We start from the raw sequence: 18,300 nt of genomic DNA, 5'->3' as shown, positions 1-18,300 counted from the left end.
TTAATATTCTCATTGATATTCTCATCAATATTTCAAGCCTTAAAAGATGATTTGTCACTACATTTTCACCACCTCTCATATCTCGAATCTCAAGATCAAACTCTTTCCAATCTGATGTAATCATAATTAATGCAGAAATTAACCTCTCTTTCATAATCTTGAAAGCTTCCATGCAAGCTTCATGAAAAATAGATGGGGCATCTTTCTCAAACAAAGAATAAAGTGGCTTGACAATTTTAGGAAAAAAATTGATATACCCATATGACTAAGAAAACTTTGAATCCCTTTCACATTGTAGGAGAAGGAAGTTCCTAAAATAAGCGATCTTAGCTCGATCTACCTCTAACCTTTAAAAGAAATTTGATGTCCCAAAATAATACTTTCTCTAACTATGAAGTGACATTTTTTCCAATTCAAAACTAAATTTTTCTCTTCATATCTTTTCAAAACAAGAGATAGATTATGGAGACAATGATAAAAGGAAGAATCAAAGATCAAAAAATTATTTTGACATGTCCACTCTCAGGGTCTTTCTCGGACACTTGAAGTGGCCCTGCTTAGGGAAGCTTTACCGAAATTCCTATTGAAAATTCAGTAAAACCTCTTCGTAATTTATATATAACCCAATAGTATATGTAAATACCACAAATATTTTTAGTAGAATTCTCACAAAATCACCAATCAAAGAAAATATAAAATGCATACATATTACGTTAATTCACGAAAGTAATCTAAAGAGTACACATGAACAAATGCAAAATATCGAAAGTTCTTAGTATAATGTACACATCAGAATTAGCAGAAAAAATGATATTTACTATCATCGAAGTCAAAGAAAAAAAACAATACATTAGCAACAGAATAACATATAAGCAATGAAGATGTTTAGATGTGATGTATGAAACTATCAGTAGAGGCCGACGAGAACAGTCTAAAAATGAAACCATAAGACGATCTCAATGAGTAGAATAAAATAATGATATGAAAATAGTCATTAATTTGAAAACTTTTCACTCAAGACCTCACATTTGCTTTGTTGAAAAGTTTCCCTTGTAAAACCATTTCATAAAATCCAACTTGTATCCTAAATTAATATCATAAAATGATCATTTCATAATTATACAAATTAAAATATCAATAACCAACTGAAACACAAATTTAATGTTGCATAATAAACATTATAATCATAATCATAGGAAGAATAATAAAAGTATAGTAAAACCATCTACGTCTTTATATTAGAAAGAAAAAACATACAATGTACCATACAATATATCAAGCATTGCTAGTTAGTGTAAGGCGTTCCTAAACACCACCAAACAGTAAAAAGATACAAATAAATCAACGTCATAAGGAAATGGCACACTACTCATCATCACTCCGAGAGAATGGCACACAAATCAATTATCATTCTCTCATATCATAACAATATGTCATCTTATACTCACAAGGGAGTGGCATATGACTCAAGATCATTCTGGGAGAATGGGACACAACTTAGTCATCATTCTCTCATATTGTGACTACATATAGAATGATTAAGCCTACATGTGGTTAACAACATATAACAGAACCACTGGTACTATATGGTATATCCTTTAAAAATAATGGTATAATATTCTTAACAACCATTTTAAAATCATAGTTTCTATTTTTTCCCATTAAATAGAGTACTGTAATCCAGAATTTAATATTTAAACTTGACTATTTATTTAAATATTCTAAATCATCATTTTATGTCAAAACATAAATATCTATAGTGAAATGTATATTATCATAAACCACTTTAAACACCTTAAAATACAAAACACTTATACATGCTTCAACATATGCAATTTTCAATTTTCTTTCTCAAAACCAAATATTTCCTAAAAATATTAAAACATCAATTCAAATTATATGATATTTAAATATCAAGATTTCTAGGTTCACTAGGATCTCACTAGAATTTTAAATCCTTTCAAAAATTAAAGTCACATGAAATGGTAACATATATATACAAAAACATATATTCATATATGTGTGCAATAAGCATTTAAATCAAATTATATATATAAAATATTCAAACCAAATATGCCTAAATAATTTAAAACCATAAACCACTCAAAAATACTATTGACATCTGCTCCTACATCTCCATAGGTCATCTCTTATTTTAGTATGGGCACCTACATTATGATAAAATATTCTTTAGGTTCCAAAAATCAAACACAAGATATTGATGGTACTAAATGTCTTAAAACACTTTATACGACACTAAGATTATATAAATTGGACACAGAAGAGCCTAATTATATAACAAAACCTTAGGACCTAATACCTAAAATATAACCAATTTTATAAAATTGAACCTCTCCATGGTTCCTATTAACATCTAATTATTCTAACTCAACTTCAATTTTATCCATTTTGTCCAATTGCATCCAAACATAATCTAATTTTATCTGGTATTAAACTAATTAATCCAAAAATGAAAAAAACTTTCAAATGATATCTAAAATTTAATAACTTTATATCAATGGAAAGCCCAAGAGATGGGTAACACAGTGGTTGCTTACCTTGGTTCAAAAATATTGTAGGTGGTAAAAAAACTTAACCAAGTTTGATGTTGATGGATCTGTCAAATTGCAAAAAATTTCAACAAACGAAGATCGGATTCTAGCTTAGAAGGTCCAAAATAAAAAGAGTACTTCGGGGGAAAGTGCGTGTGGCATGGCTTGAAATGGTAAAAAATCCAAGCAACTCATCGGCGACCTGTTAACACACCTCTGTGGCTTCCTAAAGCCAATTAGATGGGTTGGTTGTCCTATTGCCATGAAATTTTACTCCCTGGTCAATCTTAGAATGGGTAATGGCATTGATGTGGTGCATGTGAGCTAATTTTAGTGTGATGGTTGTCAATTTTGTTGAGCCTTAAGGTGGAGGAAAGTGGATCGTGGTCGACATTGTTTGATATGTGAGTTTGCTATGTTTAATGAGGTTGTAGGTTTTTCAAGGGCAATTTTGGTATTTTCAAAATGTTTGGTTCCCAAGGCATGCACTTGTAGGTATATATAGGCCCTTTAAGTCATAACAGATAAAAATCTAAGATTGATGTAACTTTCTAATCGAAACTGAAAATTAGGCATCCAATCAGTTTACAAACTTGTATCAATGAATTTTACGCTATAGTACAAGTGTCAAAGCCAAAATCCATCCCTAAGGTAAAGTCATGCTTGGTCCCACCTAAATGTCCACTTTGGTCAAACTTGGTCAACTTTAATCCAACTATCCAAAATTTCAAATATTTTCTCGGGATGAGTCGTTACATATCCATAAATACTTCCATGATATTTTCCACCATGTCCAAGAAAATATGCATCATATATCTTTGAAAAGTTCTGAGCACATTATATAATGGAAAGCCAATGTTCCATAATAAAATGTAAATGTTGTCTTTTCTTAATTACTTGGAGCAATAACAATTCGATTGTAACTCGAATAACGATCTAAGAAATAATAATGCTTATATTCTACTAATTGTCAAGAATTTGATCAATAAAAGGAAGAAAAAATAATATTTACTTATAGCTTTTTTTAGGTTCCTGTAGGCTATGCAAAATCTCCACCTTGTGATTGTTCTTGAAAGAATGATCTCATTGTTCTCATTCTTGATAATTGCCATACAACTCTTTTTCAATTCCACTTAAATCAAACGTACCAATGAACTATCTGAGATTGCATAGATAATCCCTATATTCTACAATTTAAGAACTTCTTTTACACTCTCTTGTGTAGCAAGAGTAAATCTCTTTTGATGTGTAATGGTGGTATTATAATTAAGATTCCTTCAACAAGATTTTGTGCATACAAATCGATAGACCAATCCCTTTGGTTTCCACAATAAACCACCTAATGGCCAATTATATTTTATAAAAACATTCAAAAGCTTCTCATCCTTTTTTCCACTCAATGAAGAAGATATAATCACTAGATAAGTAGAATTTTCACTAATAAAGGCACATTTCAAATGATCTGGATGAAGTTTTAACTTTGGTTCTCTTTAGTAATCTTTTCCCTGTCTATAATTTTTAAATTTCCCTCAATAAAAACAACAACCTCAACATCACTAACATTTTCACAAGATTCATCATCTTTTGGCTACAAATAAAACATTAATCAACTTCATTATCATAAGAAATCACAAAAACCACATTATCTAAATTTCCATAACATTTACAATAAAAAAACAAATCTTCAAAACATGTATCAAATTTTCTTATCTTGAATTTGAATGAACCAAAAAATCTTCAAAAGGATCCTTAGGATAACAATTATGAAATTTAGACTCCATACAAGCATAAAAAACGTCAATTGTATCACAAGAATGCATATCAGTTAGAAAATTTTATAGAAAATAGAATATTGAGTTGTACCTCCTCATCGTTGATCTTTAATGTAAAATTTCTTTGAACATCAATTAAGGCATTGTGGATTGCAAAAAATGGCGGCCCAAGAATAATTGAAACTTCTTTAACAATATCCTTCTCAAGAATAACAAAATCCATCAGAATGATGAATTTATCAAACTTCACAAAAACATTCTAAGTAATACTATTAGAACTTATAATAGATCTATCTGTCATTTGAAGAGTTATTATTTTAGTAGGTTGCATCTCTCCAAGACCAAGCTTCTTAAAGTACAAAGAGTAAGAGATTTATGCTTGCTCTAAGGTCACACAATGGCTTCTTGATTGCCATGTCTCTTATAAGAAAATGAATGATAAATGAACCTGGATCCTTGCATTTTTAAGGTGACTTTTGTTGAAGAATTGCACTATACTTCTCCATAAGCATGATAGTTTCATAATCCTTAATTTTCCTCTTCTTAGATATGATCTCCTTCATAAACTTTGTATAGCTTCACATTTGTTGAACAGCCTCCACCAAAGGTATGTTAATTTACACCTTTTTGAAAATTTTTAAGAATTCAGAGAAATTGAATATCATTATTGTTATTCATTTAAAATATTTGAGGATAAGGCAATGGTGGCATGACTAAAGGTTGATCGTCCAGAAATCAAGTTCTACCCTTACAGACCTTAGATGTTTCCTTCTATTTCACAACCACTTTAGATTGTTCATCACCATTAGATTTCTTAACATTAGAGTGCTCCTCAGCATTAGTATTCTTATCAAAATTATATCCTTTTTATCAACATTTACATGTTTTTCAACAACATTATTTTTAAGAGACTCACCATCTTTAAGCATTGGTGGTTTATATTATCTTCCACTTCTCAAAGTAATTGCATTGCAAATCATTGAAGTAGAAAATCCTTCTTGAGAATTCCCTTTATGCTTCATAGCTAAATGCTTAAATTGTTTCTTAATAGCCTTAATAGATTCTCCTAAAGTACTGCATTGTTTTGTCAATATCTTTGAATGTTACTTCATCTTGATTAAACCTTCCTTTTGTTTCGACAATGAAAGAAATAATCAAATCTTCAAGATTATTATTATCCTCATTAAGCTTTGATGAAGGAGATATATGATAATTGAAGGAAGCTACTTGACAAGACAATTCATCAACGTTAGAAATCAAAGTAGAATAAGCTTATAGCTCCATAACGTTCATCGACTTTAATCTTTTTGTTTTTTGGTAGGCCAATTATGAGAATTTAAATCTACCACTTACAAGTACTTAAAGGCTTTTTCAAACAATTTATTAAAAAATTATTCACCAATTGAACTATCCTTTAATGATTTTGTATAACCATTAAGCCCATTATAGAAAAATATCCACCTAAACCCACTCATAGTAGCCATTCTATGGACTTTTCCTAAACAAATTTTTGAATCTTCTCTAAACTTTATGAAAAGGTTCAAACTTGAATTGTGAAAAAACAGTTCATATCTCCTCTTAATTAATATCCATCAAAACTCTTGTAGAGAATGAAACCATTTCAACGCATTTTTCATAAGAGAAAATGGAAACAACTTTACTAAATAACATCCCCACCAAGACCTTCCATCTTAGTAGTATCTTCCATTTGCAATAATATATAGAAATGGATATTAATGTCTTTACTAGAGAGTTTTCCAAATTGATTTTCTTGAACCATTTGTGTCAAGCCCAAATTCAACTTAAAACTAGGTGTATTAGTAAGTTGCTTCCAAATAATTAGACGATGTTAAAAAGTTGTAGGCCTAAGACAATCCCTTATTGTAACACCCTAAATCCAAAAAAAAGCCCCGAATTTGAATTTTTGACTAAGTTTGATCAAGGTTAATCGAGGTTGACCAAGTGGATTTTATGGTTGACTTTTTACTGTGGATGGAATTTTCTGTTGACCAAGATACCATGGCAAAGTACTTGTCAACACAAGTTTGTAGAGTGGTGGTATGCTAAAATTGGAGATAAGAATAGCAAGTTATGGTTGAAACAATATGCGATCTAGATTGATCAGTGAGTCTAGAGTTGACTTTTATTTAGAATGATTTTTACATTAACGTATGTGTTATATTAAAGTGCTGGTCGATACGAGTCTATAGACCAGTAGCACGCTTAATTTGGACCTATGGTTGAAAACTTATGGATTTGTAAAGTTGTATCTATTTTTTCCAAGACTGATTTTGTCGGATAGTGGAATATTTAAAGGAGTCTTTAATTTGTGCCATGTGTGACTAGTTGGACGTGCCACGTGTCATGTTCAGAAAGATGCCACGTGTCACAACAAGAAAATGCCATCTGTCATCCTTAATAAAATATTATATTATATTATTATATTATTCTTTTTTTTCTTTTTCTTTTCTCTTTTTTATGTCCTCCCCCACCCCAACCACAAAAAAACCAAACTCACACTCTCTCTCTCTCTCTATATATATATATATATATCTCTTTTTCCTTCCCTCTCCCTTTTCTTTTAGGATCCAATCGGAAAACACCTTCTTCGGCCTCCTTATTGAGGAAACGTGTTGGATGGGTGGAGAGCAGGTGGAAAGTCTAGTCGGCAGCCTGAAGGACATGGCCAGCCGTTGTTGCACGTGCCCAGATCAAGCCTTCGTTGCTGGGGATGGCATGGTCGGTTTTCTGACATTCTGGCCACCTCTCGGCCGAATTGATCCTCCTTTCCTCCATTTTTGGACCTCATGAGTTCAATTTTGAGGTTTATTCAGCTCAATTCCCCACCGTTTGGGAGATATGACAAGTTGAAGTTTAGCCTAAACTTTATGGTCATTTTCTAGCCACTATGGCAAAATTGAGGCCAATAGAGGTTAGCAACGTGTTCCCCACCTCTTTAGCTTTTCATTAGTACCTCATTTGCAAATTATGGTAGAATATTTAGAAAGATGCCATTTTTGAATAAACTATTATATTAAATGTGAAAAATTGAAAAATGTATGTGTATAATGTAACACCCCGACCCAAACCACATCGGAATTCGTGCATGTTGACCGAGGTTGATCGTTGACCGAGTGGGTCAAAAGTTGATTTTTTGTTCCAGTTGAAATTTCTGGTTGACCATGGTACCGTGGCGAAGTGCATGATGCCTCGAGTTCGTAGACTAGTAGCAAGTCGAAAATGGAGGTACGGTTCGAAAGTTATGGGCAAAACAAATCGAGGTGCAAACTGTCCAAAAGGTGCCGGGAGTTGACTTTTTATCGTTGTATAATTTTGTTTTGACTTTTGTATGGTTGTAAAGTACTTGTCGATACGAGTTTATAGACTAGCGGCACGCTTAAATTGGACATCTGGTTAAAACGTTATGGACGTGTGAAGTTTGCCGGATACCGTAATATTTTATTATATCTGGCTTAAGTGTACAGTAACGCCATGTGTCGACACTTGATTGGTCCACATGGGTGAACAGTGTCACCCACGGTGGCTTTTATTTGGTAAAAACGACGGGGAGGAGAGAGAAAGAGAGAGAGGGAGAGAGAGAAACGACCAGCAGGCGGAGTTGTCAAATTTTTCGGCCGATTCTTGCTACACGCGCCGGCCAGACGGGAGCGCCTCTCCATTCTGGGACAACCCTCAAAATTTCACAGCCAACCGACCGGCAACGCGCCCGGATCGGAGCGTTTTTCGGCGAAGGTGATTTTTCCCCTCCACCACCGACCACTGCCGTTTGACCCATTTTCAGCCATTTTCAGGCCACACGCGCCTGTCACCCTTCACCACCTCCTCATTTTCGGCCATCCCACCAAATTTTACGGCCACGGGACCTCCAACGCACCGGGATCGGAGTATTTTCTGATTAGGGGCTGAAAACCTTCAAACCCAGATCTCTTCGCCGTCCGGCCTCCGTTTGCCTCATCGCCGGTCCCGTTGGAACCCTCTCCCCTCGATCTACAAAATCTCCAAAAATCTCAGCCATCGGCCACCAGACGCACCGCTGTCAGCGACGGTTGCCGGTGATCGCAATGGCTCGCCAGAAATCACTGTTCCGATGAGAACCCAGTTGCACCACCGGTCCCTCTCCACTAATTCCGACCTCCTGAATCCAAATCCGGCGTTCTTTTCCTCCAATTCATGATGGTTTGGGAGAATCACTGAGTTGAATCCCGAAAGCTTTCCGGCGAGATTCTGGCCACCTCGGGTCCGATCTCCGGGAAGTAAGACCGAATCCGTGATCCTCGTCACTCAAGCTTCGATTCGGTATATTACTCGTCAATTTTGGTTTTCGTTTGTGTTCGCTCCCCGGGTACCCATTTGGGAGTTACCGATTAAAATATTAATATATTTGGTTGGTGTATTGTGGATGTTTTAGGTGCACGTAAGGGTAGTAGAGTTGATCCTGCGGAGGATCTTAGCTGATATACGTGCTTAAGGTGAGTGACCCACCGTTAAAAATATTTTGGGCGGTTAATTATATTTCATTGGTGTTTAATTGATATTTGGAATTATGCTCATGTGGTGCAATTTAATTATAATTGTGGAAAATTATTATTTTATTGTGATTTAATTTTATTTATTACGCATGAGCAAGGTATTTTCAGTAATAAATCGTATGTGGTTTTAATATTATTTTTGGGCATAATTGGTTTAAATATTTTAAGGAAATTATTTGTTTAAATTGGTGGTTTAAATTTTATAATTATGCCCGTGGAATATTATTTGTTGAACCTCGTATTACGACAAAAATTATTTTTATATTGTTATCGATGGTTTTGTACAGGGTATATTAAAGAAAAATATGTGGGATGGTAAATTTGAAAACTGGTATATTTCCCATGGTGATTTTAGAAAATCGGTACGGTAATAATTAATTTAATAATTATTTTAGACGCACTCATATAGTATTGGTGTTCCAGTATATACGTGGTTAGTGCGCAAGTTATTATGTCTTCCGTGAGTTGCCATTGGACCGAGGGCAGGCAAGTTTGATATTGGCCGCAGCCGCCCCCCTCCTTGGCCGGGATGACGGTTTCAGCAGCTGTACTGTCGGGATGCCGAAGTGCCGTATGCAAGTTTCTCTCATTAATCTCCCACCAGTCGGTGCTCGGGACGCTGAGTATCGGAGGGCATCACTGGTATATGGTGTGGTGCGTCAAGTATAAATTTTTGGATGGAAATTTCAAACCCCAAAGTGTTCAAAATTATTTATCATATTTTATTACATTTTATTTATATTTGGGGTATTTATTTATTGTTTATCAAATTATTTGATCCCTTGGTTTTCGGAAAATACGAATATCGGGTTTTGTGAAAATGTTTTTAAAAGGGAACATTTCCAACGGAGTGAATAGTGAGGTTTTTCAGAGAAATTATTACTTTCAATTGTTTATTATTTAATTATCTATTTAATTGTTGGTATTAATTAAATTCCCTTATTTGTTATTATTATTAATATTAAAAGTGTTCAGTAGATAGGGTCACTCACTGAAATGATTAGGATCTCACGTTTTTAAATTCCGTTCCCTTAGGTGCAAGGGGTGGTAGACGTTCTTCCGGAGCGAACCAAATCTCCACCGCTACCGTAGTTCGAGAAGTACCTTTGTATTCGTTTATTTCAATTGTAATATTTCTTTCATCCTTGTTGTATTCTTTGTTTAATAGTACTTCATGAAGCTCTGTATACTGTTCTTGACACTTATGTATTATTTATGCAATGGATTACTGTTATTCCTGTGAAGTACTGTAAAATTGTGGAATCAATTTGTAGTATTGAGGGAGGAATAAGGGGATGAATATAGAAGTGTGTTTTTAGTGCAGAAAATTTGTGGTAAGTCAAACTCTTAGGGGAGGTTCTGCCGAATTTTCCATTGGAGGATCCGGTAGGGTTTCCCTGGGATCAGAGCTTGTCTAGGGTTCCGATGAGTAATTTTGGACCGGTCCTGATATATAATGTATAAATAAATTGTTATTTAAATATATGAGGCCAAGCTTATGTTGAGTTAAATTTGTATGGCATTGAATTTATATATTTGAAATCAAGGAAACTGTAGTTTTAAATTATGTTGATTTTATTGTCGTGGTTATGACGCATAATAAATATATTCTTGTGTATTTAATTATATATGAAATTTTATGTTGTTTTAATGAAATTTTTGGTATAAATTGATTTTGAAGATTTGAAAAAATAATTATATTAAATTAATGTGATAAAAAAATATATTTATTCATTTAATTACTTATTCATGGATTTGGTTTTATGGTGATAGAAATTGAAATATTTATATTGATGGATTTGTGATGATATTTAAAAGAAAATATGGAGTTTTATGGATTTGGTAAAATGCACAACTTGATTGTATTTTATCAAAATTTGATATCTATATTATTATAAAATTTTATAGTTTTTAGATGCACCATATTGTACTGGTGTTCTACATTATATTATTGTTAAGAGTGCAAGTTTGTATGATCGTTCTTTGAGATGCCATGAACTTGAAGGTTGGCAAGTATTATATAGTGAGCATAAGCTGTCCCCTTCCATGCCTGGCATGATTGTTTATTATATTATGGCCATCCTGTAGGTGCCATGGACCTGAGAGTTGGCAAGTATATATTTGCAAAGTGATTAATAGCAACCCCCTCCTCAGTCGTAGGATGGTTGTTTATTATGGTTATAGATAAGTGCATAAGTTATATTCATGGCCGTCCTTATAAGTTGCATTGAGAGAGGGTCGGCATAGCCATTTTTCCCTCTGGCTGTAGGATGGCTGTCATTACGAATTAGCATGCATATATATATGATCATCCTATGGGAGCTATGGGTCTAAGATATGGCAAGTATATTTGCATAGTGAGTACCAACCACCCTCTCAGTTGAAGCACGATTGATTTAGCCATGACAAGTTATAAGCAATCGGTGTCGTGGGATGCCAAAGTGATCGATTGCAAATTGCTGTCTTTAATCTCCTCATCGAGTAGTATTTGGGATGCCGAATACTATCTGACACCATTGGTATATCGTATGGTACATCGAGTATCTTTTCATATATACCTATATATACATATAGTATATTATTTTACATTTGTATATAACACATCGTATGAGAGCATCAATTCGATGCAGTCCATGAGTAGCTTAGCCTTGTGAGTTTGTTGCTTACTAGTCCAGGGGGTCGAACGACCATTATAGGCAACCATCTAGGGCTGTATAGGTAGTAGGGTACCGGCAACAATTGATATCATAGATCATGTAACATGTTATATGATGAGAACCCGCCTACACCCGTACAAACTATTACTCACTAGGGTGCTAATCCTGTGCAATTGAAGACGAGGATAATTACTAAGGCATAAGCTAAGAGACTTAAGGATAATATGGTTAGCTTTATCCTAGGTGTGATTAAGTCTCAAGAAGGCATTGTTATACACAAAGATTTTAAGTCTGAGCTGAGCATTCAGGTTGTGAAGGAAGAAATGGACCCGGAAAGTTGTTTTGGTGCATCTATGGACTCCAGGCAGCAAGGGATCGGTTTGTTAGCTTATGAACATGATTAACCTCACCAAGGAATCATGGAATCATGTCAAGGAAGAAGCAAAGCTGTCCAAGAACAACATTTGCGCACACATTTCAATTTAGGCCAAAATGAACATGATTGGCACTTAGAAGGAGATAACTTGTAATCCAAGCAAGTTTTTGTCATTCTAGTCAAAGGCAATGTGTGGGACCAGTTCTAATCCTATTTGATATCCTACATGGCATATTGGATCTGATTCAAAACCTTAATTAGCTGGTGATTGGATAAAGACAGCTTATTTGGAAAACTAGTCAACTACTTTCCAAATCTGAAATTTAAATTTTGTTTTAGGAAATAGTCTTTATTCTTGCTTTTTTATTTAATTATTTGCTGAAAAATTAATTTTGGAAGGTTGATATTTTATTCTTTTGATTGTAAATTAATCAATTCCTATTTCAAACCTAAGGAATTAATTAATCCAAATTAGTTTAGGAAAAGATTTGGAAATTTAGCCACTTTCTTTGCTATGTTTGCCGAATTTTACCTAATGGTTTTAGGGTTTATTTCTTTTGTGATTTTAGTCTGTTTAAGGGCTTATTTTTCAATGACCACCTAAAATACCAAGTAGTGATCGAGTGCTGTAGTTTGACATATCAGTAGGACATCCATATCCTATTGTGGCATCTTCTTCATATACCAAGGTTTCTAAGCACAAGTTAATTAGGAGTTAGGTGGACCATTAGAATTTGAACTTAATTTCGATCCGGGCTAGTGTAATACGGATTTGGGAGCAAGTCGACCGAGGTTCGTATCATTTGGTATCAGAGTTGAATTCTGTTCAGGTTTGATTTATGTTATTTGCTTTGTTTTATTTTTGTGCTAATCTACAATTTTGACATTAGGTTAAGATTGCTTCAATCTATACACATTCTGCATATTTAAAAAGAAAGATTCTTAGCCGAATTTTTGCTTTCTAGTTTATTGGTTGGTTTAATTTGGTTTATTGTTGATTTTTCCTTGCTGTTTTAATCTTAATTAGTTGCATTCATATATTCAAAAAGATTAATAAAAAAAAAAAAAGAGGAATTTTGTGAGCATATTGCATAACCCTAAAATAGTTTGGAAGGTGCAATCAGGTTTGATAACTTGTTTGGCATTCAAGTTGTGAATTTCTTTTTTTTTTTTTTTTGTGATCATTGTAATGTTGGATTTTGTGTTGGTATTATTCTATTAGTGATAAAAAATGGCTGAAGTTATCAAAAAAAAAAAAAAAAAAAAAAGAAAATTATGCAAAAGCCAGGATTTAGAGAGTTGAAAAATTGAGTTTGTTTGGTTGCTAGATATTTGAATATTGGTGTTAGTTGATTGGACTAAAATTGGTTTAAGGATTTGAGACACAGATTTAAATTACAAGAACAACAACCAATAACTATCATATATTTTGTTGGAATTGAGTTATTGTTAATTGTTGATCCTTTTCTAAATTTTATCCTTGAATTTTAAACTCTTAATATTCTTATATATTTCTTTATTGAATCCGAAAATTGCTTGTTATTTTTCCTTCTTAGTTAGTAAAATCGAGACTAGGTTTTATCATCCACTTGGAAATTGCTTGCCACTTGCTTTTGTTTTATTGATAGGTTTAATTAGAACATACTTGTCATCTAGTTGTTGTTTAAGTGTGTTTTAAGAGAACTTTGACATATTCATTGAGTGGGAAAAAAGCAATAGAGTGTGAGCTTATAAAAGGGTGGTAAAAAGCCAAAATTAATGTGAAAACATGAGTGAATGAGACCTTGTTTGACTGATACACGTGAGGGAGTGATTTTGGTGAGGTGTCATGCATTATTTCACTAACATGACATATTCAAGAATATGAAGAGGAGGAGACTCAATAAGAAAACTTGGAGAGGATTCCATGGGTAAGGGAGAATATAGGGCATTAAGAAGTATATCCTATGGACATGCAAGTGGTGTTGGAGCAATTGCAAAGGACAATTACTTAATTTGATCAAAGTTGGACAAGTTTGAGAACTCACAAGGAAGACCAAACCCTAGGATGGAACCATAAGGAGGACATGGTTGAGGTAGAGAAGGTCGTGGACATTTTAGGGAAGAAGTTGGAGGAGGTGATTTTGGAGATAACTTTAATGAAGAGTACGAAGATATATTTGCACCCCAAGGAGGACAAAACCATGGAAGACAAGCTCGAGATGAGGATTATAATCGCAGAAATATTAAGGTCAACATACAACCATTTTTGGATAAGAATGATCCAGAGGCTTACTTAGAATGGGAAAAATGAATGGAGATGATCTTCGATTGTCATAATTATTCGGATGCTAAAAAGGTTAAGTTGGTCACCTTGGAATTTGGACATTATGCTTTACAATGGTGGAGCAATGAGAAAATACCTGAAGGAGAGTTGTTGATGAATTAATAACCACTGAGAGATAAATGAAAGGAGCCATGAGGAAAAGCTTGGTACCAAGCCATGAGGAAAAGCTTGGTACCAAGCCATTCCCATAGGTTGTTGCATCAAAGTTTATAATCTTTATCCAGAGGAAGAAGTATCGTGGAGGACTATTACAAGGAGATGGAGACGTTCATGATGAGGTTAAGTTTGAATGACGACCATGAGGCAAAAATGGCTAGGTTTGTTAGAGGATTAAACCAAGAGATTGCCAACCAAGTGGAATTACAACAATATGTGGAGTTGCAAGAGATGTTACATGTGGCCATCAAAATTGAGAATCAACTCAAGAGGAAGGCTAGTACCTTATGGTTTGGAGAAGTTTTAAGCAGCGGGGGGACAAATTTAAGTGGTTGGAGAAGAAATTCCGCATTCGAATCAAAGCCAAAACCAAAATCGGAGAAAGGTAGCTTCAGTCGGCCAATGAGGGACAATCTGGCCAAATCCACACAAACACCAAAACCGAGTGATAAGTTTGATTTTAAACCATCTAGAACTCATGATATTGTGTGTTTTAAGTATCAGGGCCGAGGACATGTTGCAAACCAATGTCCAAATCGAAGAATTATGGTGCTAAAGGATAGTGGAGAGTTGGAGTCTGATAGTGATGAAACTGAAGCTCAAACTGAACATGATGAGGAAGAATTTGAAGAGGAAGAACAAGGTGAATCTAAGACCTAAAAAGCTCTAAGGGCCAAACTAAGCTTGGTGGCAAGAAAAGTATCGACCGTGTACAAAGATGAAGATCAAGTGCCAAGGAAAAACATCTTCCATACTAGATGTGACATTCAAGGTAATATTTGTAATATGATTGTTGATAGTGGAAGTTGTGCCAATGTTATTAGTAATTTTATGGTGGAGAAATTAGTTTTAAGAATGATCAAACATCCCAAATCATATAAACTTCAATGGCTTAATGATAGTGGAAAGATGAAGGTAAATAAACAAGCCAAGATAAAGCTTAGTATTGATACTTAGGATGTGATTTTGTGTGACGTTGTACCTATGCATGCTAGGCATATTTTTTCAGGAAGACCATGGTAATTTGATAAGGATACCATACATATGGTCGAGAAAATGCCATTGTATTTCAATTTAAAGAAAAGAAAATTAAACTTGAGCTATTGACACTAAAAGAGGTATTTAGAGATTAACTGCAAATACAACAAAGGAGGGAGGCCGAACAGCAAAGGGAGAAGTCAAGCATGCCACCCACAGCTTTAACTAGTATTCAAAGGAGCAAGGCTTAGCCACACCACCAAGGTAATTTTTCTAAACCTGAGAGTGAGAAGAAAAGGAGAGAGAAAACTGAGAATGATGAAGAGAATGAGAAACCCAAGAGTAAGAAAGAGAGGAAAGAGAAGAAAAAAAAGAATTTTTATCTTAGCCAAGGTGAGATGAAAAAGGCACTATTGAGTAAGAAACTATGTTGGTCATGATTTCTAAAGATGCATACCTAAATCATCTAACTAACCCTAAAGAGCTTATATTGCCATGTTCTATATCTTATCTTTTGCAAGAATTTGATGATGTCTTTCCGGAGAAGATTCATAGTGGTTTACCACCTATTCGAGGGATTGAATATCAAATAGATTTTATTCTTAGAGCCGCAATTCCTAATAGGCCTGCATATAGAAGTAATCCTGAGAAGACAAAGGAACTACAAAGTTAAGAAAGTGGATTGCTTGAAAAAGGATACATTAGAGAAAGCATGAGTTCATGTGCTATCTATATGTTATTATTACCTAAGAAAGATGGTTCATGGCGTATGTGTGTAGATTATATGGCTATTAATAACATAACTATCAAGTATTGGCATCCTATTCCTAGATTATATATATGCTTGATGAATTATATGATGCATGCATGTTTTCTAAAGAAGTGGGTATCATCAAATTAGAATGAAAGAGGGAGATGAGTGGAAAATTACATTTAAGACAAAATATGGTTTGTATGAGTGGTTAGTAATGCCTTTTAGTTTAACTAATGTAAGTACCACTTTCATGAGATAAATTAACCATGTCATGCGTTCATTAATTGGAAAATTTATAGTTGTTTACTTTGATGATATTCTTTTATATAGCAAAAATTTAGATGATCATGTAGGATAGCTTAGGTTAGTTTTAAAAGTATTTAAGAGGGAAAGATTGTTTGCTAACATTAAAAATTGTGATTTTTGCCAAAATGAGCCTGTATTTCTAGGATTTGTTGTAAGTGCTGTAGGGATTAAAGTTGACCAATCCAAGGTCATAGCCATTCAAGAGTAGTCGAACCTACAACCATCACCCAGGTAAAGAGTTTTCATGGTTTGGCTAGCTTTTACAGGAGATTTGTCAAGACGAATGTGGGATTCCAATAGGGAGAAGCACAAGAGAAGTCTTTTAATTTGTTGAAAGAGAAATTAACTAATGTTCCTTTATTGGTTTTACCAAATCTTTTTAAAACTTTTGAAATTGAATGTGATGCTTCTGGTATAGGTATTGGAGCTGTGTTGATGTAAGAAGAAAGACCGATAGCATACTTTAGTTGAATGGAGTGGCATTGATTTATCCAATATATGTTAAAGAGATGAATGCATTAGTCCAAGCTTTGGAGACATGGCAACATTACTTAATGCCGAAGGAATTTGTGATTCACACATATCATGAATCTTTGAAGATATCAAAGGCCAAGGGAAGCATAACCGAAGGTATGGAAGATGAATTGAATTCATTAAGACTTTTTCTTACTCCATTTTTTTCAAGAAAGGTAAGGAAAACATGGTAGCCGATGCATTATCCCGAAGGTATGTTTTATTTTTGACTTAAGATGCTAGATTGCGTGGTTTTGAACAACTAAAAGAAATTTATGAGCATGATAGTGACTTTGGTGAAATATATAAAAATTTTGCTAAACATGGGTATAAGAAATTCTATATCTTTGAGGGATTTTTTTTTTGGGAAAGTCAACTTTGTGTGCCTTGTTGTAGCATTAGGGAATTGTTAGTTAGAGAAAGTCATGTGGGGGCTTAACGGGACACTTTGGTATTGTAAAGACTTTGTCAATATTGCAAGAATATTTTTATTGGCCAAATTTGAGGAGATATGTAGAGAGGATTTGTGAGAGGTGTATTAGGTGTTACAAATCAAAGTCCAAGTTGAAACCGCACGACTTGTACATGCCTTTACCTGTTCCTTCTCATCCATGGGTTAACTTGTCTATGGATTTTGTACTTGGTTTACCAAGGTTTAGAATGGGTAAATACTCAATGTTAAGTTGCTGATAGGTTTTCTAAGATGGCACACTTTATTACATGTAATAAAACTATAGATAAGTTTGCTAACTTGTTCTTTAGGGAAGTGGTAAGACTTCATGATATGCCTTTTAGATAGGGATGCTAAGTTCTTAAGTTGCTTTTGGAAAATATTGTGGGCTAAGTTAGGGACTAAACTTTTATTTTCTACTATTTATCATCTACAAACTGATGGTCAAATTCAAGTAGTGAATAGAATTTTATCTGATTGTTGAGAGCATTAATTAGTATAAATTTGAGAACTTGGTAGGAATGTTTGCCGCAAGTGGAGTTTGCTTATAATAGAACCATATATTTAGCTACTAAATATTCTCCATTTCTAATTGTTTATGGTTTTAATCGTTTAACTCCATTAGATTTAACACGTTTGCCTCTAAGTGAACGTGGTAATCTAGATGGAAATCAAAAAGCTAAATTACTTAAGCAGCTTTATGAGTAGACTAAAACAAACATAGAGAGGCGGACTAAGCAATATGTAAAGGGTTTCTAATCAAGGCTGGACTAAGGTTGTGTTTGAACTCGGAGATTGCGTTTGGTTGCAATTAAGAAAGGAGAGGTTTCCTAAACAACACAAGTCAAAGCTTATGCATAGAGGAGATGGACCTTTTCAGGTTTCGGAGAGGGTCAGTGAAAACGCCTA

Source organism: Ziziphus jujuba, chromosome 1, assembly GCF_031755915.1.
Source record: "Ziziphus jujuba cultivar Dongzao chromosome 1, ASM3175591v1".
In the NCBI taxonomy this organism is placed as follows: Eukaryota; Viridiplantae; Streptophyta; class Magnoliopsida; order Rosales; family Rhamnaceae; genus Ziziphus; species Ziziphus jujuba.
Note: the sequence above shows the minus strand (reverse complement) of the source record.